This window comes from Stenella coeruleoalba (genome assembly GCF_951394435.1).
Source record: "Stenella coeruleoalba genome assembly, contig: scaffold_235, whole genome shotgun sequence".
NCBI classification, from domain to species: domain Eukaryota; kingdom Metazoa; phylum Chordata; class Mammalia; order Artiodactyla; family Delphinidae; genus Stenella; species Stenella coeruleoalba.
The window spans coordinates 234,191-257,609 of NW_027646002.1; positions in this window are offsets into that span (position 1 = coordinate 234,191).

Genomic DNA, 23,419 nt, shown 5'->3' on the forward strand with positions numbered 1-23,419 from the left:
GGGCGCGGGTTAGTGTTAGCGTACGGGTTAGGATTAGGGGACGGGTGAGGGTCAGGCTTCGGGGAAGGGTTAGGGTTAGGGTTCGGGCTAGGGTTAGGGTTAGGGGACGGGGACGGTTTAGGGTCCAGATGAGGGTACGGCAACGCTTTAGGGGGAGCGTACCTGTGAGGGCGCGGGTTAGTGTTAGCGTACGGGTTAGGATTAGGGGACGGGTGAGGGTCAGGCTTCGGGGAATGGTTAGGTTTAGGGTTCGGGCTAGGGTTAGGGTTAGGGGACGGGGACGGTTTAGGGTCCAGGTGAGGGTACGGCAACGCTTTAGGGGGAGCGTGCGTGTGAGGGCGCGGGTTAGTGTTAGCGTACGGGTTAGGATTAGGGGACAGGTGAGGGTCAGGCTTTGGGGAAGGGTTAGGGTTAGGGTTCGGGCTAGGGTTAGGGTTAGGGGACGGGGACGGTTTAGGGTCCAGGTGAGGGTACGGCAACGCTTTAGGGGGAGCGTGCGTGTGAGGGCGCGGGTTAGTGTTAGCGTACGGCTTAGGATTAGGGGACGGGTGAGGGTCAGGCTTCGGGGAAGGGTTAGGGTTAGGGTTCGGGCTAGGGTTAGGGTTAGGGGACGGGGACGGTTTAGGGTCCAGGTGAGGGTACGGCAACGCTTTAGGGGGAGCGTGCGTGTGAGGGCGCGCGTTAGTGTTAGTGTACGGCTTAGGATTAGGGGACGGGTGAGGGTTAGGCTTCGGGGAAGGGTTAGGATTAGGGTTCAGGCTAGGGTTAGGGTTAGGGGACGGGGACGGTTTAGGGTCCAGGTGAGGGTACGGCAACGCTTTAGGGGGAGCGTGCGTGTGAGGGCGCGGGTTAGTGTTAGCGTACGGGTTAGGATTAGAGGACGGGTGAGGGTCAGGCTTCGGGGAAGGGTTAGGGTTAGGGTTCGGGCTAGGGTTAGGGTTAGGGGACGGGGACGGTTTAGGGTCCAGGTGAGGGTACGGCAACGCTTTAGGGGGAGCGTGCGTGTGAGGGCGCGGGTTAGTGTTAGCGTACGTGTTACGATTAGGGGACGGATGAGGGTCAGGCTTCGGGGAAGGGTTAGGGTTAGGGTTCGGGCTAGGGTTAGGGTTAGGGGACAGGGACGGTTTAGGGTCCAGGTGAGGGTACGGCAACGTTTTAGGGGGACCGTGCGTGTGAGGGCGCGGGTTAGTGTTAGCGTACGGGTTAGGATTAGGGGACGGGTGAGGGTCAGGCTTCGGGGAAGTGTTAGGGTTAGGGTTCGGGCTAGGGTTAGGGTTAGGGGACGGGGACGGTTTAGGGTCCAGGTGAGGGTACGGCAACGCTTTAGGGGGAGCGTGCGTGTGAGGGCGCGGGTTAGTGTTAGCGTACGGGTTAGGATTAAGGGACGGGTGAGGGTCAGGCTTCGGGGAAGGGTTAGGGTTAGGGTTCGGGCTAGGGTTAGGGTTAGGGGACGGGGACGGTTTAGGGTCCAGGTGAGGGTACGGCAACGCTTTAGGGGGAGCGTGCGTGTGAGGGCACGCGTTAGTGTTAGCGTACGGCTTAGGATTAGGGGACGGGTGAGGGTCAGGCTTCGGGGAAGGGTTAGGGTTAGGGTAAGGGCTAGGGTTAGGGTTAGGGGACGGGGACGGTTTAGGGTCCAGGTGAGGGTACGGCAGCGCTTTAGGGGGAGCGTGCGTGTGAGGGCGCGGGTTAGTGTTAGCGTACGGGTTAGGATTAGGGGACGGGTGAGGGTCAGGCTTCGGGGAAGGGTTAGGGTTAGGGTTCGGGCTAGGGTTAGGGTTAGGGGACGGGGACGGTTTAGGGTCCAGGTGAGGGTACGGCAACGCTTTAGGGGGAGCATGCGTGTGAGGGCGCGGGTTAGTGTTAGCGTACGGGTTAGGATTAGGGGACGGGTGAGGGTCAGGCTTCGGGGAAGGGTTAGGGTTAGGGTTCGGGCTAGGTTTAGGGTTAGGGGACGGGGACGGTTTAGGGTCCAGGTGAGGGTACGGCAACGTTTTAGGGGGAGCGTGCGTGTGAGGGCGCGGGTTAGTGTTAGCGTACGGGTTAGGATTATGGGACGGGTGAGGGTCAGGCTTCGGGGAAGGGTTAGGGTTAGGGTTCGGGCTAGGGTTAGGGTTAGGGGACGGGGACAGTTTAGGGTCCAGGTGAGGGTACGGCAACGCTTTAGGGGGAGCGTGCATGTGAGGGCGTGGGTTAGTGTTAGCGTACGGGTTAGGATTAGGGGACGGGTGAGGGTCAGGCTTCGGGGAAGGGTTAGGGTTAGGGTTCGGGCTAGGGTTAGGCTTAGGGGACGGGGACGGTTTAGGGTCCAGGTGAGGGTACGGCAATGCTTTAGGGGGAGCGTGCGTGTGAGGGCGCTGGTTAGTGTTAGCGTACGGGATAGGATTAGGGGACGGATGAGGGTCAGGCTTCGGGGAAGGGTTAGGGTTAGGGTTCGGGCTAGGGTTAGGATTAGGGGACGGGGACGGTTTCGGGTCCAGGTGAGGGTACGGCAACGCTTTAGGGGGAGCGTGCGTGTGAGGGCGCGGGTTAGTGTTAGCGTACGGGTTAGGATTAGGGGATGGGTGAGCGTCAGGCTTCGGGGAAGGGTTAGGGTTAGGGTTCGGGCTAGGGTTAGGGTTAGGGGCCGGGGACGGTTTAGGGTCCAGGTGAGGGTACGGCAACGCTTTAGGGGGAGCGTGCGTGTGAGGGCCCGGGTTAGTGTTAGCGTACGGGTTAGGATTAGGGGACGGGTGAGGGTCAGGCTTCGGGGAAGGGTTAGGGTTAGGGTTCGGGCTAGGGTTAGGGTTTGCGGACGGGGAGGGTTTAGGGTCCAGGTGAGGGTACGGCAACGCTTTAGGGGGAGCGTGCGTGTGAGGGCGCGCGTTAGTGTTAGCGTACGGGTTAGGATTAGGGGACGGGTGAGGGTCAGGCTTCGGGGAAGGGTTAGGGTTAGGGTTCGGGCTAGGGTTAGGGTTAGGGGACGGGGACGGTTTAGGGTCCAGGTGAGGGTACGGCAACGCTTTAGGGGGAGCGTGCGTGTGAGGGCGTGGGTTAGTGTTAGCGTACGGGTTAGGATTAGGGGACGGGTGAGGGTCAGGCTTCGGGGAAGGGTTAGGGTTAGGGTTCGGGCTAGGGTTAGTGTTAGGGGACGGGGACGGTTTAGGGTCCAGGTGAGGGTACGGCAACGCTTTATGGGGAGCGTGTGTGTGAGGGCGCGGGTTAGTGTTAGCGTACGGGTTAAGATTAGGGGACGGGTGAGGGTCAGGCTTCGGGGAAGGGTTAGGGTTAGGGTTCGGGCTAAGGTTAGGGTTAGGGGACGGGGACGGTTTAGGGTCCAGGTGAGGGTACGGCAACGCTTTAGGGGGAGCGTGCGTGTGAGGGCGCGGGTTAGTGTTAGCGTCCGGGTTAGGATTAGGGGACGGGTGAGGGTCAGGCTTCGGGGAAGGGTTAGGGTTAGGGTTCGGGCTAGGGTTAGGGTTAGGGGACGGGGACGGTTTAGGGTCCAGGTGAGGGTACGGCAACGCTTTAGGGGGAGCGTGCGTGTGAGGGCGCGGGTTAGTGTTAGCGTACGGCTTAGGATTAGGGGACGGGTGAGGGTCAGGCTTCGGGGAAGGGTTAGGGTTAGGGTTCGGGCTAGGGTTAGGGTTAGGGGACGGGGACGGTTTAGGGTCCAGGTGAGGGTACGGCAACGCTTTAGGGGGAGCGTGCGTGTGAGGGCGCGCTTTAGTGTTAGCGTACGGCTTAGGATTAGGTGACGGGTGAGGGTCAGGCTTCGGGGAAGGGTTAGGATTAGGGTTCGGGCTAGGGTTAGGGTTAGGGGACGGGGACGGTTTAGGGTCCAGGTGAGGGTACGGCAACGCTTTAGGGGGAGCGTGCGTGTGAGGGCGCGGGTTAGTGTTAGCGTACGGCTTATGATTAGGGGACGGGTGAGGGTCAGGCTTCGGGGAAGGGTTAGGGTTAGGGTTCGGTCTAGGGTTAGGGTTAGGGGACGGGGACGGTTTAGGGTCCAGGTGAGGGTACGGCAACGTTTTAGGGGGAGCGTGCGTGTGAGGGCGCGGGTTAGTGTTAGCGTACGGCTTAGGATTAGGGGACGGGTGAGGGTCAGGCTTCGGGGAAGGGTTAGGGTTAGGGTTCGGGCTAGGGTTAGGGTTAGGGGACGGGGTCGGTTTCGGGTCCAGGTGAGGGTACGGCAACGCTTTAGGGGGAGCGTGCGTGTGAGGGCGCGGGTTAGTGTTAGCGTACGGCTTAGGATTAGGGGACGGGTGAGGGTCAGGCTTCGGGGAAGGGTTAGGGTTAGGGTTCGGTCTAGGGTTAGGGTTAGGGGACGGGGACGGTTTAGGGTCCAGGTGAGGATACGGCAACGCTTTAGGGGGAGCGTGCGTGTGAGGGCGCGGGTTAGTGTTAGCGTACGGGTTAAGATTAGGGGACGTGTGAGGGTCAGGCTTCGGGGAAGGGTTAGGGTTAGGGTTCGGGCTAGGGTTAGGGTTAGGGGACGGGGACGGTTTAGGGTCCAGGTGAGGGTACGGCAATGCTTTAGGGGGAGCGTGCGTGTGAGGGCGCGGGTTAGTGTTAGCGTCCGGGTTAGGATTAGGGGACGGGTGAGGGTCAGGCTTCGGGGAAGTGTTAGGGTTAGGGTTCGGGCTAGGGTTAGGGTTAGGGGACGGGGACGGTTTAGGGTCCAGGTGAGGGTATGGCAACGCTTTATGGGGAGCGTGTGTGTGAGGGCGCGGGTTAGTGTTAGCGTACGGGTTAAGATTAGGGGACGGGTGAGGGTCAGGCTTCGGGGAAGGGTTAGGGTTAGGGTTCGGGCTAAGGTTAGGGTTAGGGGACGGGGACGGTTTAGGGTCCAGGTGAGGGTACGGCAACGCTGTAGGGGGAGCGTGCGTGTGAGCGCGCGGGTTAGTGTTAGCGTACGGCTTAGGATTAGGGGACGGGTGAGGGTCAGGCTTCGGGGAAGGGTTAGGGTTAGGGTTCGGGCTAGGGTTAGGGTTAGGGGATGGGGACGGTTTAGGGTCCAGGTGAGGGTACGGCAACGCTTTAGGGGGAGCGTGCGTGTGAGGGCGCGGGTTAGTGTTAGCGTACGGGTTAGGATTAGGGGACGGGTGAGGGTCAGGCTTCGGGGAAGGGTTAGGGTTAGGGTTCGGGCTAGGGTTAGGGTTAGGGGACGGGGACGGTTTCGGGTCCAGGTGAGGGTACGGCAACGCTTTAGGGGGAGCATGCGTGTGAGGGCCTGGGTTAGTGTTAGCGTACGGGTTAGGATTAGGGGACGGGTGAGGGTCAGGCTTCGGGGAAGGGTTAGGGTTAGGGTTCGGGCTAGGGTTAGGGTTTGCGGACGGGGAGGGTTTAGGGTCCAGGTGAGGGTACGGCAACGCTTTAGGGGGAGCGTGCGTGTGAGGGCGCGGGTTAGTGTTAGCGTACGGCTTAGGATTAGGGGACGGGTGAGGGTCAGGCTCGGGGAAGGGTTAGGGTTAGGGTTCGGGCTAGGGTTAGGGTTAGGGGACGGGGACGGTTTAGGGTCCAGGTGAGGGTACGGCAACGCTTTAGGGGGAGCGTGCGTGTGAGGGCGCGGGTTAGTGTTAGCGTACGGCTTAGGATTAGGGGACGGGTGAGGGTCAGGCTTCGGGGAAGGGTTAGGGTTAGGGTTCGGGCTAGGGTTAGGGTTAGGGGACGGGGACGATTTAGGGTCCAGGTGAGGGTACGGCAACGTTTTAGGGGGAGCGTGCGTGTGAGGGCGCGGGTTAGTGTTAGCGTACGGCTTATGATTAGGGGACGGGTGAGGGTCAGGCTTCGGGGAAGGGTTAGGGTTAGGGTTCGGGCTAGGGTTAGGGTTAGGGGACGGGGACGGTTTAGGGTCCAGGTGAGGGTACGGCAACGCTTTAGGGGGAGCGTGCGTGTGAGGGCGCAGGTTAGTGTTAGCGTACGGGTTAGGATTAGGGGACGGGTGAGGGTCAGGCTTCGGGGAAGGTTTAGGGTTAGGGTTCGGGCTAGGGTTAGTGTTAGGGGACGGGGACGGTTTAGGGTCCAGGTGAGGGTACGGCAACGCTTTAGGGGGAGCGTGCGTGTGAGGGCGCGGGTTAGTGTTAGCGTACGGGTTAAGATTAGGGGACGGGTGAGGGTCAGGCTTCGGGGAAGGGTTAGGGTTAGGGTTCGGGCTAGGGTTAGGGTTAGGGGACGGGGACGGTTTAGGGTCCAGGTGAGGGTACGGCAACGCTTTAGAGGGAGCGTGCGTGTGAGGGCGCGGGTTAGTGTTAGCGTCCGGGTTAGGATTAGGGGACGGGTGAGGGTCAGGCTTCGGGGAAGGGTTAGGGTTAGGGTTCGGGCTAGGGTTAGGGTTAGGGGACGGGGACGGTTTAGGGTCCAGGTGAGGGTACGGCAACGCTTTAGGGGGAGCGTGCGTGTGAGGGCGCGGGTTAGTGTTAGCGTACGGCTTAGGATTAGGGGACGGGTGAGGGTCAGGCTTCGGGGAAGGGTTAGGGTTAGGGTTCGGGCTAGGGTTAGGGTTAGGGGACGGGGACGGTTTAGGGTCCAGGTGAGGGTACGGCAACGTTTTAGGGGGAGCGTGCGTGTGAGGGCGCGGGTTAGTGTTAGCGTACGGCTTATGATTAGGGGAAGGGTGAGGGTCAGGCTTCGGGGAAGGGTTAGGGTTAGGGTTTGGGCTAGGGTTAGGGTTAGGGGACGGGGACGGTTTAAGGTCCAGGTGAGGGTACGGCAACGTTTTAGGGGGAGCGTGCGTGTGAGGGCGCGGGTTAGTGTTAGCGTACGTCTTAGGATTAGGGGACGGGTGAGGGTCAGGCTTCGGGGAAGGGTTAGGGCTAGGGTTCGGGCTAGGGTTAGGGTTAGGGGACGGGGACGGTTTCGGGTCCAGTTGAGGGTACGGCAACGCTTTAGGGGGAGCGTGCGTGTGAGGGCGCGGGTTAGTGTTAGCGTACGGCTTAGGATTAGGGGACGGGTGATGGTCAGGCTTCGGGGAAGGGTTAGGGTTAGGGTTCGGGCTAGGGTTAGGGTTAGGGGACGGGGACGGTTTAGGTTCCAGGTGAGGGTACGGCAACGCTTTAGGGGGAGCGTGCGTGTGAGGGCGCGGGTTAGTGTTAGCGTACGGGTTAGGATTAGGGGACGGGTGAGGGTCAGGCTTCGGGGAAGGGTTAGGGTTAGGGTTCGGGCTAGGGTTAGGGTTAGGGGACGGGGACGGTTTAGTGTCCAGGTGAGGGTACGGCAACGCTTTAGGGGGAGCGTGCGTGTGAGGGCGCGGGTTAGTGTTAGCGTACGGGTTAGGATTAGGGGACGGGTGAGGGTCAGGCTTCGGGGAAGGGTTAGGGTTAGGGTTCGGTCTAGGGTTAGGATTAGGGGACGGGGACGGTTTAGGGTCCAGGTGAGGGTACGGCAACGCTTTAGGGGGAGCGTGCGTGTGAGGGCGCGGGTTAGTGTTAGCGTACGGGTTAAGATTAGGGGACGGGTGAGGGTCAGGCTTCGGGGAAGGGTTAGGGTTAGGGTTCGGGCTAGGGTTAGGGTTAGGGGACGGGGACGGTTTAGGATCCAGGTGAGGGTACGGCAACGCTTTAGGGGGAGCGTGCGTGTGAGGGCGCGGGTTAGTGTTAGCGTCCGGGTTAGGATTAGGGGACGGGTGAGGGTCAGGCTTCGGGGAAGGGTTAGGGTTAGGGTTCGGGCTAGGGTTAGGGTTAGGGGACGGGGACGGTTTAGGGTCCAGGTGAGGGTACGGCAACGCTTTAGGGGGAGCGTGCGTGTGAGGGCGCGGGTTAGTGTTAGCGTACGGCTTAGGATTAGGGGACGGGTGAGGGTCAGGCTTCGGGGAAGTGTTAGGGTTAGGGTTCGGGCTAGGGTTAGGGTTAGGGGACGGGGACGGTTTAGGGTCCAGGTGAGGGTACGGCAACGTTTTAGGGGGAGCGTGCGTGTGAGGGCGCGGGTTAGTGTTAGCGTCCGGGTTAGGATTAGGGGACGGGTGAGGGTCAGGCTTCGGGGAAGGGTTAGGGTTAGGGTTCGGGCTAGGGTTAGGGTTAGGGGACGGGGACGGTTTCGGGTCCAGGTGAGGGTACGGCAACGCTTTAGGGGGAGCGTGCGTGTGAGGGCGCGGGTTAGTGTTAGCGTACGGGTTAGGATTAGGGGACGGGTGAGGGTCAGGCTTCGGGGAAGGGTTAGGGTTAGGGTTCGGGCTAGGGTTAGGGTTAGGGGACGGGGACGGTTTAGGGTCCAGGTGAAGGTACGGCAACGCTTTAGGGGGAGCGTGCGTGTGAGGACGCGGGTTAGTGTTAGCGTACGGGTTAGGATTAGGGGACGGGTGAGGGTCAGGCTTCGGGGAAGGGTTAGGGTTAGGGTTCGGGCTAGGGTTAGGGTTAGGGGACGGGGACGGTTTAGGGTCCAGGTGAGGGTACGGCAACGCTTTAGGGGGAGCGTGCGTGTGAGGGCGTGGGTTAGTGTTAGCGTACGGCTTAGGATTAGGGGACGGGTGAGGGTCAGGCTTCGGGGAAGGGTTAGGGTTAGGGTTCGGTCTAGGGTTAGGGTTAGGGGACGGGGACGGTTTAGAGTCCAGGTGAGGGTACGGCAACGCTTTAGGGGGAGCGTGCGTGTGAGGGCGCGGGTTAGTTTTAGCATACGGGTTAGGATTAGGGGACGGGTGAGGGTCAGGCTTCGGGGAAGGGTTAGGGTTAGGGTTCGGGCTAGGGTTAGGGTTAGGGGACGGGGACGGTTTAGGGTCCAGGTGAGGGTACGGCAACGCTTTAGGGGGAGCGTGCGTGTGAGGGCGCGGGTTAGTGTTAGCGTACGGGTTAAGATTAGGGGACGGGTGAGGGTCAGGCTTCGGGGAAGGGTTAGGGTTAGGGTTCGGGCTAGGGTTAGGGTTACGGGACGGGGACGGTTTAGGGTCCAGGTGAGGGTACGGCAACGCTTTAGGGGGAGCGTGCGTGTGAGGGCGCGGGTTAGTGTTAGCGTACGGCTTAGGATTAGGGGACGGGTGAGGGTCAGGCTTCGGGGAAGGGTTAGGGTTAGGGTTCGGGCTAGGGTTAGGGTTAGGGGACGGGGACGGTTTAGGGTCCAGGTGAGGGTACGGCAACGCTTTAGGGGGAGCGTGCGTGTGAGGGCGCGCATTAGTGTTAGCGTACGGCTTAGGATTAGGGGACGGGTGAGGGTCAGGCTTCGGGGAAGGGTTAGGGTTAGGGTTCGGGCTAGGGTTAGGGTTAGGGGACGGGGACAGTTTAGGGTCCAGGTGAGGGTACGGCAACGCTTTAGGGGGAGCGTGCGTGTGAGGGCGCGGGTTAGTGTTAGCGTACGGCTTAGGATTAGGGGACGGGTGAGGGTCAGGCTTCGGGGAAGGGTTAGGGTTAGGGTTCGGGCTAGGGTTAGGGTTAGGGGACGGGGACGGTTTAGGGTCCAGGTGAGGGTACGGCAACGCTTTAGGGGGAGCGTGCGTGTGAGGGCGCGGGTTAGTGTTAGCGTACGGCTTAGGATTAGGGGACGGGTGAGGGTCAGGCTTCGGGGAAGGGTTAGGGTTAGGGTTCGGGCTAGGGTTAGGGTTAGGGGACGGGGACGGTTTCGGGTCCAGGTGAGGGTACGGCAACGCTTTAGGGGGAGCGTGCGTGTGAGGGCGCGGGTTAGTGTTAGCGTACGGGTTAGGATTAGGGGACGGGTGAGGGTCAGGCTTCGGGGAAGGGTTAGGGTTAGGGTTCGGGCTAGGGTTAGGGTTAGGGGACGGGGACGGTTTCGGGTCCAGTTGAGGGTACGGCAACGTTTTAGGGGGAGCGTGCGTGTGAGGGCGCGGGTTAGTGTTAGCGTACGGCTTATGATTAGGGGACGGGTGAGGGTCAGGCTTCGGGGAAGGGTTAGGGTTAGGGTTCGGGCTAGGGTTAGGGTTAGGGGACGGGGACGGTTTAAGGTCCAGGTGAGGGTACGGCAACGTTTTAGGGGGAGCGTGCGTGTGAGGGCGCGGGTTAGTGTTAGCGTACGGCTTAGGATTAGGGGACGGGTGAGGGTCAGGCTTCGGGGAAGAGTTAGGGTTAGGGTTCGGGCTAGGGTTAGGGTTAGGGGACGGGGACGGTTTCGGGTCCAGGTGAGGGTACGGCAACGCTTTAGGGGGAGCGTGCGTGTGAGGGCGCGGGTTAGTGTTAGCGTACGGCTTAGGATTAGGGGACGGGTGATGGTCAGGCTTCGGGGAAGGGTTAGGGTTAGAGTTCGGTCTAGGGTTAGGGTTAGGGGATGGGGACGGTTTAGGTTCCAGGTGAGGGTACGGCAACGCTTTAGGGGGAGCGTGCGTGTGAGGGCGCGGGTTAGTGTTAGCGTACGGGTTAGGATTGGGGGACGGGTGAGGGTCAGGCTTCGGGGAAGGGTTAGGGTTAGGGTTCGGGCTAGGGTTAGGGTTAGGGGACGGGGACGGTTTAGTGTCCAGGTGAGGGTACGGCAACGCTTTAGGGGGAGCGTGCGTGTGAGGGCGCGGGTTAGTGTTAGCGTACGGGTTAGGATTAGGGGACGGGTGAGGGTCAGGCTTCGGGGAAGGGTTAGGGTTAGGGTTCGGTCTAGGGTTAGGGTTAGGGGACGGGGACGGTTTAGGGTCCAGGTGAGGGTACGGCAACGCTTTAGGGGGAGCATGCGTGTGAGGGCGCGGGTTAGTGTTAGCGTACGGGTTAAGATTAGGGGACGGGTGAGGGTCAGGCTTCGGGGAAGGGTTAGGGTTAGGGTTCGGGCTAGGGTTAGGGTTAGGGGACGGGGACGGTTTAGGGTCCAGGTGAGGGTACGGCAACGCTTTAGGGGGAGCGTGCGTGTGAGGGCGCGGGTTAGTGTTAGCGTCCGGGTTAGGATTAGGGGACGGGTGAGGGTCAGGCTTCGGGGAAGGGTTAGGGTTAGGGTTCGGGCTAGGGTTAGGGTTAGGGGACGGGGACGGTATCGGGTCCAGGTGAGGGTACGGCAACGCTTTAGGGGGAGCGTGCGTGTGAGGGCGCGGGTTAGTGTTAGCGTCCGGGTTAGGATTAGGGGACGGGTGAGGGTCAGGCTTCGGGGAAGGGTTAGGGTTAGGGTTCGGGCTAGGGTTAGGGTTAGGGGACGGGGACGGTTTCGGGTCCAGGTGAGGGTACGGCAACGCTTTAGGGGGAGCGTGCGTGTGAGGGCGCGGGTTAGTGTTAGCGTACGGGTTAGGATTAGGGGACGGGTGAGGGTCAGGCTTCAGGGAAGGGTTAGGGTTAGGGTTCGGGCTAGGGTTAGGGTTAGGGGACGGGGACGGTTTAGGGTCCAGGTGAAGGTACGGCAACGCTTTAGGGGGAGCGTGCGTGTGAGGACGCGGGTTAGTGTTAGCGTACGGGTTAGGATTAGGGGACGGGTGAGGGTCAGGCTTCGGGGAAGGGTTAGGGTTAGGGTTCGGGCTAGTGTTAGGGTTAGGGGACGGGGACGGTTTAGGGTCCAGGTGAGGGTACGGCAACGCTTTAGGGGGAGCGTGCGTGTGAGGGCGCGGGTTAGTGTTAGCGTACGGGTTAAGATTAGGGGACGGGTGAGGGTCAGGCTTCGGGGAAGGGTTAGGGTTAGGGTTCGGGCTAGGGTTAGAGTTAGGGGACGGGGACGGTTAGGGTCCAGGTGAGGGTACGGCAACGCTTTAGGGGGAGCGTGCGTGTGAGGGCGCGGGTTAGTGTTAGCGTACGGCTTAGGATTAGGGGACGGGTGAGGGTCAGGCTTCGGGGAAGGGTTAGGGTTAGGGTTCGGGCTAGGGTTAGGGTTAGGGGACGGGGACGGTTTAGGGTCCAGGTGAGGGTACAGCAACGCTTTAGGGGGAGCGTGCGTGTGAGGGCGCGGGTTAGTGTTAGCGTTCGGCTTAGGATTAGGGGACGGGTGAGGGTCAGGCTTCGGGGAAGGGTTAGGGTTAGGGTTCGGTCTAGGGTTAGGGTTAGGGGACGAGCACGGTTTAGGGTCCAGGTGAGGGTACGGCAACGCTTTAGGGGGAGCGTGCGTGTGAGGGCGCGGGTTAGTGTTAGCATACGGGTTAGGATTAGGGGACGGGTGAGGGTCAGGCTTCGGGGAAGGGTTAGGGTTAGGGTTCGGGCTAGGGTTAGGGTTAGGGGATGGGGACGGTTTAGGGTCCAGGTGAGGGTACGGCAACGCTTTAGGGGGAGCGTGCGTGTGAGGGCGCGGGTTAGTGTTAACGTACGGCTTAGGATTAGGGGAAGGGTGAGGGTCAGGCTTCGGGGAAGGGTTAGGGTTAGGGTTCGGTCTAGGGTTAGGGTTAGGGGACGGGGACGGTTTCGCGTCCAGGTGAGGGTACGGCAACGCTTTAGGGGGAGCGTGCGTGTGAGGGCGCGGGTTAGTGTTAGCGTACGGCTTAGGATTAGGGGACGGGTGAGGGTCAGGCTTCGGGGAAGGGTTAGGGTTAGGGTTCGGTCTAGGGTTAGGGTTAGGGGACGGGCACGGTTTAGGGTCCAGGTGAGGGTACGGCAACGCTTTAGGGGGAGCGTGCGTGTGAGGGCGCGGGTTAGTGTTAGCATACGGGTTAGGATTAGGGGACGGGTGAGTGTCAGGCTTCGGGGAAGGGTTAGGGTTAGGGTTCGGGCTAGGGTTAGGGTTAGGGGATGGGGACAGTTTAGGGTCCAGGTGAGGGTACGGCAACGCTTTAGGGGGAACGTGCGTGTGAGGGCGCGGGTTAGTGTTAGCGTACGGGTTAAGATTAGGGGACGGGTGAGGGTCAGGCTTCGGGGAAGGGTTAGGGTTAGGGTTCGGGCTAGGGTTAGGGTTAGGGGACGGGGACGGTTTAGGTTCCAGGTGAGGGTACGGCAACGCTTTAGGGGGAGCGTGCGTGTGAGGGCGTGGGTTAGTGTTAGCGTCCGGGTTAGGATTAGGGGACGGGTGAGGGTCAGGCTTCGGGGAAGGGTTAGGGTTAGGGTTCGGGCTAGGGTTAGGGTTAGGGGACGGGGACGGTTTAGGGTCCAGGTGAGGGTACGGCAACGCTTTAGGGGGAGCGTGCGTGTGAGGGCGCGCGTTAGTGTTAGCGTACGGCTTAGGATTAGGGGACGGGTGAGGGTCAGGCTTCGGGGAAGGGTTAGGGTTAGGGTTCGGGCTAGGGTTAGGGTTAGGGGACAGGGACGGTTTAGGGTCCAGGTGAGGGTACGGCAACGCTTTAGGGGGAGCGTGCGTGTGAGGGCGCGCGTTAGTGTTAGCGTACGGCTTAGGATTAGGGGACGGGTGAGGGTCAGGCTTCGGGGAAGTGTTAGGGTTAGGGTTCGGGCTAGGGTTAGGGTTAGGGGACGGGGACGGTTTAGGGTCCAGGTGAGGGTACGGCAACGCTTTACGGGGAGCGTGCGTGTGAGGGTGCGGGTTAGTGTTAGCGTACGGGTTAGGATTAGGGGACGGGTGAGGGTCAGGCTTCAGGGAAGGGTTAGGGTTAGGGTTCGGGCTAGGGTTAGGGTTAGGGGACAGGGACGGTTTAGGGTCCAGGTGAGGGTACGGCAACGCTTTAGGGGGAGCGTGCGTGTGAGGGCGCGGGTTAGTGTTAGCGTACGGCTTAGGATTAGGGGACGGGTGCGGGTCAGGCTTCGGGGAAGAGTTAGGGTTAGGGTTCGGGCTAAGGTTAGGGTTAGGGGACGGGGACGGTTTCGGGTCCAGGTGAGGGTACGGCAATGCTTTAGGGGGAGCGTGCGTGTGAGGGCGCGGGTTAGTGTTAGCGTACGGGTTAGGATTAGGGGACGGGTGAGGGTCAGGCTTCGGGGAAGGGTTAGGGTTAGGGTTCGGGCTAGGGTTAGGGTTAGGGGACGGGGACGGTTTAGGGTCCAGGTGAGGGTACGGCAACGCTTTAGGGGGAGCGTGCGTGTGAGGGTGCGGGTTAGTGTTAGCGTACGGCTTAGGATTAGGGGACGGGTGAGGGTCAGGCTTCGGGGAAGGTTTAGGGTTAGGGTTCAGGCTAGGGTTAGGGTTAGGGGACGGGGACGGTTTAGGGTCCAGGTGAGGGTACGGCAACGCTTTAGGGGGAGCGTGCGTGTGAGGGCGCGCGTTAGTGTTAGCGTACGGCTTAGGATTAGGGGACGGGTGAGGGTCAGGCTTCGGGGAAGGGTTAGGGTTAGGGTTCGGGCTAGGGTTAGGGTTAGGGGACGGGGACGGTTTAGGGGCCAGGTGAGGGTACGGCAACGTTTTAGGGGGAGCGTGCGTGTGAGGGCGCAGGATAGTGTTAGCGTACGGCTTAGGATTAGGGGACGGGTGAGGGTCAGGCTTCGGGGAAGGGTTAGGGTTAGGGTTCGGGCTAGGGTTAGGGTTAGGGGACGGGGACGGTTTAGGGTCCAGGTGAGGGTACGGCAACGCTTTAGGGGGAGCGTGCGTGTGAGGGCGCGCGTTAGTGTTAGCGTACGGCGTAGGATTAGGGGACGGGTGAGGGTCAGGCTTCGGGGAAGGGTTAGGGTTAGGGTTCGGGCTAGGGTTAGGGTTAGGGGACGGGGACGGTTTAGGGTCCAGGTGAGGGTACGGCAACGCTTTAGGGGGAGCGTGCGTGTGAGGGCGCGCGTTAGTGTTAGCGTACGGCTTAGGATTAGGGGACGGGTGAGGGTCAGGCTTCGGGGAAGGGTTAGGGTTAGGGTTCGGGCTAGGGTTAGGGTTAGGGGACGGGGACGGTTTAGGGTCCAGGTGAGGGTACGGCAACGCTTTAGGGGGAGCGTGCGTGTGAGGGCGCGCGTTAGTGTTAGCGTACGGCTTAGGATTAGGGGACGGGTGAGGGTCAGGCTTCGGGGAAGTGTTAGGGTTAGGGTTCGGGCTAGGGTTAGGGTTAGGGGACGGGGACGGTTTAGGGTCCAGGTGAGGGTACGGCAACGCTTTAGGGGGAGCGTGCGTGTGAGGGCGCGGGTTAGTGTTAGCGTACGGCTTAGGATTAGGGGACGGGTGAGGGTCAGGCTTCGGGGAAGGGTTAGGGTTAGGGTTCGGGCTAGGGTTAGGGTTAGGGGACGGGGACGGTTTCGGGTCCAGGTGAGGGTACGGCAACGCTTTAGGGGGAGCGTGCGTGTGAGGGCGCGGGTTAGTGTTAGCGTACGGGTTAGGATTAGGGGACGGGTGAGGGTCAGGCTTCGGGGAAGGGTTAGGGTTAGGGTTCGGGCTAGGGTTAGGGTTAGGGGACGGGGACGGTTTCGGGTCCAGGTGAGGGTACGGCAACGCTTTAGGGGGAGCGTGCGTGTGAGGGCGCGGGTTAGTGTTAGCGTACGGGTTAGGATTAGGGGACGGGTGAGGGTCAGGCTTCGGGGAAGGGTTAGGGTTAGGGTTCGGGCTAGGGTTAGGGTTAGGGGATGGGGACGGTTTAGGGTCCAGGTGAGGGTACGGCAACGCTTTAGGGGGAGCGTGCGTGTGAGGGTGCGGGTTAGTGTTAGCGTCCGGGTTAGGATTAGGGGACGGGTGAGGGTCAGGCTTCGGGGAAGGGTTAGGGTTAGGGTTCGGGCTAGGGTTAGGGTTAGGGGATGGGGACGGTTTAGGGTCCAGGTGAGGGTACGGCAACGCTTTAGGGGGAGCGTGCGTGTGAGGGCGCGGGTTAGTGTTAGCGTTCGGCTTAGGATTAGGGGACGGGTGAGGGTCAGGCTTCGGGGAAGGGTTAGGGTTAGGGTTCGGTCTAGGGTTAGGGTTAGGGGACGGGGACGGTTTAGGGGCCAGGTGAGGGTACGGCAACGCTTTAGGGGGAGCGTGCGTGTGAGGGCGCGGGTTAGTGTTAGCGTACGGCTTAGGATTAGGGGACGGGTGAGGGTCAGGCTTCGGGGAAGGGTTAGGGTTAGGGTTCGGGCTAGGGTTAGGGTTAGGGGACGGGGACGGTTTCGGGTCCAGGTGAGGGTACGGCAACGCTTTAGGGGGAGCGTTCGTGTGAGGGCGCGCATTAGTGTTAGCGTACGGCTTAGGATTAGGGGACGGGTGAGGGTCACGCTTCGGGGAATGGTTAGGGTTAGGGTTCGGGCTAGGGTTAGGGTTAGGGGACAGGGACGGTTTAGGGTCCAGGTGAGGGTACGGCAACGCTTTAGGGGGAGCGTGCGTGTGAGGGCGCTGGTTAGTGTTAGAGTACGGCTTAGGATTAGGGGACGGGTGAGGGTCAGGCTTCGGGGAAGGGTTAGGGTTAGGGTTCGGGCTAGGGTTAGGGTTAGGGGACGGGGACGGTTTCGGGTCCAGGTGAGGGTACGGCAACGCTTTAGGGGGAGCGTTCGTGTGAGGGCGCGGGTTAGTGTTAGCGTACGGGTTAGGATTAGGGGACGGGTGAGGGTCAGGCTTCGGGGAAGGGTTACGGTTAGGGTTCGGGCTAGGGTTAGGGTTAGGGGACGGGGACGGTTTCGGGTCCAGGTGAGGGTACGGCAACGCTTTAGGGGGAGCGTGCGTGTGAGGGCACGGGTTAGTGTTAGCGTACGGGTTAGGATTAGGGCACGGGTGAGGGTCAGGCTTCGGGGAAGGGTTAGGGTTAGGGTTCGGGCTACGGTTAGGGTTAGGGGACGGGGACGGTTTAGGGTCCAGGTGAGGGTACGGCAACGCTTTAGGTTGAGCGTGCGTGTGAGGGCACGGGTTAGTGTTAGCGTACGGGTTAGGATTAGGGCACGGGTGAGGGTCAGGCTTCGGGGAAGGGTTAGGGTTAGGGTTCGGGCTAGGGTTAGGGTTAGGGGACGGTGACGGTTTAGGGTCCAGGTGAGGGTACGGCAACGCTTTAAGGGGAGTGTGCATGTGAGGGCGCGGGTTAGTGTTAGCGTACGGGTTAGGATCAGGGCACGGGTGAGGGTCAGGCTTCGGGGAAGGGTCAGGGTTAGGGTTCGGGCTATTGTTAGGGTTAGGGGATGGGGACGGTTTAGGGTCCAGGTGAGGGTACGTCAACGCTTTAGGGGGAGCGTGCATGTGAGGGCGCGGGTTAGTGTAAGCGTACGGGTTAGGATTAGGGGACGGGTGAGGGTCAGGCTTCGGGGAAGGGTTAGGGTTAGGGTTCGGGCTAGGGTTAGGGTTAGCGGACGGGGACGGTTTAGGGTCCAGGTGAGGGTACGGCCACGCTTTAGGGGGAGCGTGCGTGTGAGGGCGTGCGTTAGTGTTAGCGTACGGCTTAGGATTACGGGACGGGTGAGGGTCAGGCTTCGGGGAAGGGTTAGGGTTAGGGTTCGGGCTAGGGTTAGGGTTAGGGGACGGGGACGGTTTCGGGTCCAGGTGAGGGTACGGCAACGCTTTAGGGGGAGCGTTCGTGTGAGGGCGCGCATTAGTGTTAGCGTACGGCTTAGGATTAGGGGACGGGTGAGGGTCAGGCTTCGGGGAATGGTTAGGGTTAGGGTTCGGGCTAGGGTTAGGGTTAGGGGACGGGGACGGTTTAGGGTCCAGGTGAGGGTACGGCAACGCTTTAAGGGGAGTGTGCGTGTGAGGGCGCGGGTTAGTGTTAGCGTACGGGTTAGGATCAGGGCACGGGTGAGGGTCAGGCTTCGGGGAAGGGTCAGGGTTAGGGTTCGGGCTATTGTTAGGGTTAGGGGATGGGGACGGTTTAGGGTCCAGGTGAGGGTACGTCAACGCTTTAGGGGGAGCGTGCATGTGAGGGCGCGGGTTAGTGTAAGCGTACGGGTTAGGATTAGGGGACGGGTGAGGGTCAGGCTTCGGGGAAGGGTTAGGGTTAGGGTTCGGGCTAGGGTTAGGGTTAGCGGACGGGGATGGTTTAGGGTCCAGGTGAGGGTACGGCCACGCTTTAGGGGGAGCGTGCGTGTGAGGGCGCGCGTTAGTGTTAGCGTACGGCTTAGGATTACGGGACGGGTGAGGGTCAGGCTTCGGGGAAGGGTTAGGGTTAGGGTTCGGGCTAGGGTTAGGGTTAGGGGACGGGGACGGTTTCGGGTCCAGGTGAGGGTACGGCAACGCTTTAGGGGGAGCGTTCGTGTGAGGGCGCGCATTAGTGTTAGCGTACGGCTTAGGTTTAGGGGACGGGTGAGGGTCAGGCTTCGGGGAATGGTTAGGGTTAGGGTTCGGGCTAGGGTTAGGGTTAGGGGACGGGGACGGTTTAGGGTCCAGGTGAGGGTACGGCAACGCTTTAGGGGGAGCGTGCGTGTGAGGGCGCTGGTTAGTGTTAGAGTACGGCTTAGGATTAGGGGACGGGTGAGGGTCAGGCTTCGGGGAAGGGTTAGGGTTAGGGTTCGGGCTAGGGTTAGGGTTAGGGGACGGGGACGGTTTCGGGTCCAGGTGAGGGTACGGCAACGCTTTAGGGGGAGCGTTCGTGTGAGGGCGCGGGTTAGTGTTAGCGTACGGGTTAGGATTAGGGGACGGGTGAGGGTCAGGCTTCGGGGAAGGGTTACGGTTAGGGTTCGGGCTAGGGTTAGGGTTAGGGGACGGGGACGGTTTCGGGTCCAGGTGAGTGTACGGCAACGCTTTAGGGGGAGCGTGCGTGTGAGGGCACGGGTTAGTGTTAGCGTACGGGTTAGGATTAGGGCACGGGTGAGGGTCAGGCTTCGGGGAAGGGTTAGGGTTAGGGTTCGGGCTACGGTTAGGGTTAGGGGACGGGGACGGTTTAGGGTCCAGGTGAGGGTACGGCAACGCTTTAGGTTGAGCGTGCGTGTGAGGGCACGGGTTAGTGTTAGCGTACGGGTTAGGATTAGGGCACGGGTGAGGGTCAGGCTTCGGGGAAGGGTTAGGGTTAGGGTTCGGGCTAGGGTTAGGGTTAGGGGACGGTGACGGTTTAGGGTCCAGGTGAGGGTACGGCAACGCTTTAAGGGGAGTGTGCATGTGAGGGCGCGGGTTAGTGTTAGCGTACGGGTTAGGATCAGGGCACGGGTGAGGGTCAGGCTTCGGGGAAGGGTCAGGGTTAGGGTTCGGGCTATTGTTAGGGTTAGGGGATGGGGACGGTTTAGGGTCCAGGTGAGGGTACGTCAACGCTTTAGGGGGAGCGTGCATGTGAGGGCGCGGGTTAGTGTAAGCGTACGGGTTAGGATTAGGGGACGGGTGAGGGTCAGGCTTCGGGGAAGGGTTAGGGTTAGGGTTCGGGCTAGGGTTAGGGTTAGCGGACGGGGACGGTTTAGGGTCCAGGTGAGGGTACGGCCACGCTTTAGGGGGAGCGTGCGTGTGAGGGCGTGCGTTAGTGTTATCGTACGGCTTAGGATTACGGGACGGGTGAGGGTCAGGCTTCGGGGAAGGGTTAGGGTTAGGGTTCGGGCTAGGGTTAGGGTTAGGGGACGGGGACGGTTTCGGGTCCAGGTGAGGGTACGGCAACGCTTTAGGGGGAGCGTTCGTGTGAGGGCGCGCATTAGTGTTAGCGTACGGCTTAGGATTAGGGGACGGGTGAGGGTCAGGCATCGGGGAATGGTTAGGGTTAGGGTTCGGGCTAGGGTTAGGGGACGGGGACGGGGACGGTTTAGGGTCCAGGTGAGGGTACGGCAACGCTTTAAGGGGAGTGTGCGTGTGAGGGCGCGGGTTAGTGTTAGCGTACGGGTTAGGATCAGGGCACGGGTGAGGGTCAGGCTTCGGGGAAGGGTCAGGGTTAGGGTTCGGGCTATTGTTAGGGTTAGGGGATGGGGACGGTTTAGGGTCCAGGTGAGGGTACGTCAACGCTTTAGGGGGAGCGTGCATGTGAGGGCGCGGGTTAGTGTAAGCGTACGGGTTAGGATTAGGGGACGGGTGAGGGTCAGGCTTCGGGGAAGGGTTAGGGTTAGGGTTCGGGCTAGGGTTAGGGTTAGCGGACGGGGATGGTTTAGGGTCCAGGTGAGGGTACGGCCACGCTTTAGGGGGAGCGTGCGTGTGAGGGCGCGCGTTAGTGTTAGCGTACGGCTTAGGATTACGGGACGGGTGAGGGTCAGGCTTCGGGGAAGGGTTAGGGTTAGGGTTCGGGCTAGGGTTAGGGTTAGGGGACGGGGACGGTTTCGGGTCCAGGTGAGGGTACGGCAACGCTTTAGGGGGAGCGTTCGTGTGAGGGCGCGCATTAGTGTTAGCGTACGGCTTAGGTTTAGGGGACGGGTGAGGGTCAGGCTTCGGGGAATGGTTAGGGTTAGGGTTCGGGCTAGGGTTAGGGTTAGGGGACGGGGACGGTTTAGGGTCCAGGTGAGGGTACGGCAACGCTTTAGGGGGAGCGTGCGTGTGAGGGCGCTGGTTAGTGTTAGAGTACGGCTTAGGATTAGGGGACGGGTGAGGGTCAGGCTTCGGGGAAGGGTTAGGGTTAGGGTTCGGGCTAGGGTTAGGGTTAGGGGACGGGGACGGTTTCGGGTCCAGGTGAGGGTACGGCAACGCTTTAGGGGGAGCGTTCGTGTGAGGGCGCGGGTTAGTGTTAGCGTACGGGTTAGGATTAGGGGACGGGTGAGGGTCAGGCTTCGGGGAAGGGTTACGGTTAGGGTTCGGGCTAGGGTTAGGGTTAGGGGACGGGGACGGTTTCGGGTCCAGGTGAGGGTACGGCAACGCTTTAGGGGGAGCGTGCGTGTGAGGGCACGGGTTAGTGTTAGCGTACGGGTTAGGATTAGGGCACGGGTGAGGGTCAGGCTTCGGGGAAGGGTTAGGGTTAGGGTTCGGGCTAGGGTTAGGGTTAGGGGACGGGGACGGTTTAGGGTCCAGGTGAGGGTACGGCAACGCTTTAGGTTGAGCGTGCGTGTGAGGGCACGGGTTAGTGTTAGCGTACGGGTTAGGATTAGGGCACGGGTGAGGGTCAGGCTTCGGGGAAGGGTTAGGGTTAGGGTTCGGGCTAGGGTTAGGGTTAGGGGACGGGGACGGTTTAGGGTCCAGGTGAGGGTACGGCAACGCTTTAAGGGGAGTGTGCGTGTGAGGGCGCGGGTTAGTGTTAGCGTACGGGTTAGGATCAGGGCACGGGTGAGGGTCAGGCTTCGGGGAAGGGTCAGGGTTAGGGTTCGGGCTATTGTTAGGGTTAGGGGATGGGGACGGTTTAGGGTCCAGGTGAGGGTACGTCAACGCTTTAGGGGGAGCGTGCATGTGAGGGCGCGGGTTAGTGTAAGCGTACGGGTTAGGATTAGGGGACGGGTGAGGGTCAGGCTTCGGGGAAGGGTTAGGGTTAGGGTTCGGGCTAGGGTTAGGTTTAGGGGATGGGGACGGTTTAGGGTCCAGGTGAGTGTACGGCAACGCTTTAGGGGGAGCGTGCGTGTGAGGGCGCGGGTTAGTGTTAGCGTACGGGTTAGCATTAGGGGACGAGCGAGGGTCAGGCTTCGGGGAAGTGTTAGGGTTAGGGTTCGGGCTAGGGTTAGGGTTAGGGGACGGGGACGGTTTAGGGTCCAGGTGAGGGTACGGCAACGCTTTAGGGGGAGCGTGCGTGTGGGGGCGCGGGTTAGTGTAAGCGTACGGGTTAGGATTAGGGGACGTGTGAGGGTCAGGCTTCGGCGAAGGGTTAGGGTTAGGGTTCGGGCTACGGTTAGGGTTAGGGGACGGGGACGGTTTAGGGTCCAGGTGAGGGTACGGCAACGCTTTAGGGGGAGCGTGCGTGTGAGGGCACGGGTTAGTGTTAGCGTACGGGTTAGGATTAGGGGACGGGTGAGGGTCAGGCTTCGGGGAAGGGTTAGTGTTAGAGTTCGGGCTACGGTTAGGGTTAGGGGACGGGAACGGATTAGGGTCCAGCTGAGGGTACGGCAACGCTTTAGGGGGAGCGTGCGTGTGAGGGCGCGGGTTAGTGTTAGCGTACGGGTTAGGATTAGGGGACGTGTGAGGGTCAGGCTTCGGGGAAGGGTCAGGGTTAGGGTTCGGGCTAGGGTTAGGGTTAGGGGACGGGGACGGTTTAGGGTCCAGCTGAGGGTACGGCAACGATTTAGGGGGAGCGTGTGTGTGAGGGCGCGTGTTATTGTTAGTGTACGGGTTAGGATTAGGGGACGTGTGAGGGTCAGGCTTCGGGGAAGGGTCAGGGTTAGGGTTCGGGCTAGGGTTAGTGTTAGGGGACGGGGACGGTTTAGGGTCCAGGTGAGGGTACGGCAACGCTTTAGGGGGAGCGTGCGTGTGAGGGCGCGGGTTAGTGTTAGCGTACGGGATAGGATTAGGGGACGGGTGAGGGTCAGGCTTCGGGGAAGGGTCAGGGTTAGGGTTCGGGCTAGGGTTAGGTTTAGGGGACGGGGACGGTTTAGGGTCCAGGTGAGGGTACGGCAACGCTTTAGGGGGAGCGTGCGTGTGAGGGCGCAGGTTAGTGTTAGCGTACGGGTTAGGATTAGGGGTCGTGTGAGGGTCAGGCTTCGGGGAAGGGTTAGGGTTAGGGTTCGGACAAGGGTTAGGGTTAGGGGACGGGGACGGTTTAGGGTCCAGGTGAGGGTACGGCAACGCTTTAGGGGGAGCGTGCGTGTGAGGGCGCGGGTTAGTGTTAGCGTACGGGTTACGATTAGGGGACGGGTGAGGGTCAGGCTTCGGGGAAGGGTTAGGGTTAGTGTTCGGGATAGGGTTAGGGTTAGGGGACGGGGACGGTTTAGGGTCCAGGTGAGGGTACGGCAACGCTTTAGGGGGATCGTGCGTGTTAGGGCGCGGGTTAGTGTTAGCGTACGGGTTACGATTAGGGGACGGGTGAGGGTCAGGCTTCGGGGAAGGGTTAGGGTTAGGGTTCGGGCTAGGGTTAGGGTTAGGGGACGGGGACTGTTTAGGGTCCAGCTGAGGGTACGGCAACGCTTTAGGGGGAGCGAGCGTGTGAGGGCGCGGGTTAGTGTAAGCGTACGGGTTAGGATTAGGGGACGTGTGAGGGTCAGGCTTCGGGGAAGGGTCAGGGTTAGGGTTCAGGCTAGGGTTAGGGATAGGGGACGGGGACGGTTTAGGGTCCAGGTGAGGGTACAGCAACGGTTTAGGGGGAGCATGCGTGTGAGGGCGTGGGTTAGTGTTAGCGTACGGGTTAGGATTAGGGGACGGGTGAGGGTCAGGCTTCGGGGAAGGGTTAGGTTTAGGGTTCGGGCTAGGGTTAGGGTTAGGGGAGGGGGAAGGTTTAGGGTCCCGGTGAGGGTACGGCAACGCTTTAGGGGGAGCGTGCGTGTGAGGGCGCGGGTTAGTGTTAGCGTACGGGTTAGCATTAGGGGACGGGTGAGGGTCAGGCTTCGGGGAAGGGTTAGGGTTAGGGTTCGGGCTAGGGTTAGGGTTAGGGGACGGGGACGGTTTAGGGTCCAGGTGAGGGTACGGCAACGATTTAGGAGGAGCGTGCGTGTGAGGGCGCGGGTAAGTGTTAGCGTACGGGTTAGGATTAGGGGACGTGTGAGGGTCAGGCTTTGGGGAAGGGTCAGGGTTAGGGTTCGGGCTAGGGTTAGGGTTAGGGGACGGGGACGGTTTAGGGTCCAGGTGAGGGTACGGCAACGCTTTAGGGGGAGCGTGCGTGTGAGGGCGCTGGTTAGTGTTAGCGTACGGGATAGGATTAGGGGACGGGTGAGGGTCAGGCTTCGGGGAAGGGTCAGGGTTAGGGTTCGGGCTAGAGTTAGGGTTAGGGGACGGGGACGGTTTAGGGTCCAGGTGAGGGTACGGCAACGCTTTAGGGGGAGCGTGCGTGTGAGGGCGCGGGTTAGTGTGAGCGTACGGGTTAGGATTACGGGACGGGTGAGGGTCAGGCTCCGGGGAAGGG